At 45.8% G+C, this 561-nt stretch overlaps 1 protein-coding gene across 1 annotated transcript in view; it reads right to left on the bottom strand.

Moving 5' to 3' along the window:
- Positions 1-561, bottom strand: part of parp4 (poly(ADP-ribose) polymerase family member 4) — a 44,223-nt gene that overhangs the window by 4,088 nt on the left and 39,574 nt on the right. The window lies entirely within an intron of this gene.

Here is a 561-nt window from a genome sequence, read left to right as displayed (position 1 = left end):
TCACTGCTGGAAGATGGCAGGAGGGAGGGGCTACTATATTTGGGAAAAAATGGCCGCTCACAAACTTTATTTATTATAGTTTTTAATCTTTTACCGATCAATGCTAAATAAATTAAATCAACGCTAATGATCCAATGATTTTTCCTTGCTGACTGGACTTCTCCTTTAATCAAACTGTTCTTCCTGGTCGCCTCCCACGGGAGGTGTTCCATTGGGAGGAGGCCCAGGACACGCTGGAGGGACTATGTCTCTGAGCTGGCGTGGTGTCGCCTCGGGGTCCCCCCCAGAGCAGCTGGAGGAGGTGTGCATGGATCGGGAAGTCTGGGCATCTTTGCTTAGACTGCTGTCTTCGTGACTCGGCCCCGGATAAAGAGGAAGAAAATGGATGGATGGACAAACTGTTCTTCCGTACAAACAAATAAAGGTTCCTCCATCTTTATTCTGATGAAGTTTCTCAGTCATCCAGGTCATCGTCATTCCAAAAAAGTAAAAAAAACAAAGCAATCCACTGGACTTTGTTTCCAAGTTTGAAGACGTTTCTCTTCCCATCCAGGAAGCTTT

The sequence above is a fragment of the Cyprinodon variegatus genome, unplaced genomic scaffold, assembly GCF_000732505.1.
Source record: "Cyprinodon variegatus isolate N-32 unplaced genomic scaffold, C_variegatus-1.0 Scaffold555, whole genome shotgun sequence".
NCBI classification, from domain to species: domain Eukaryota; kingdom Metazoa; phylum Chordata; class Actinopteri; order Cyprinodontiformes; family Cyprinodontidae; genus Cyprinodon; species Cyprinodon variegatus.
The sequence above is the reverse complement of the archived record's forward strand: the minus strand, read 5'-3'. Positions and strand labels throughout refer to the sequence as shown.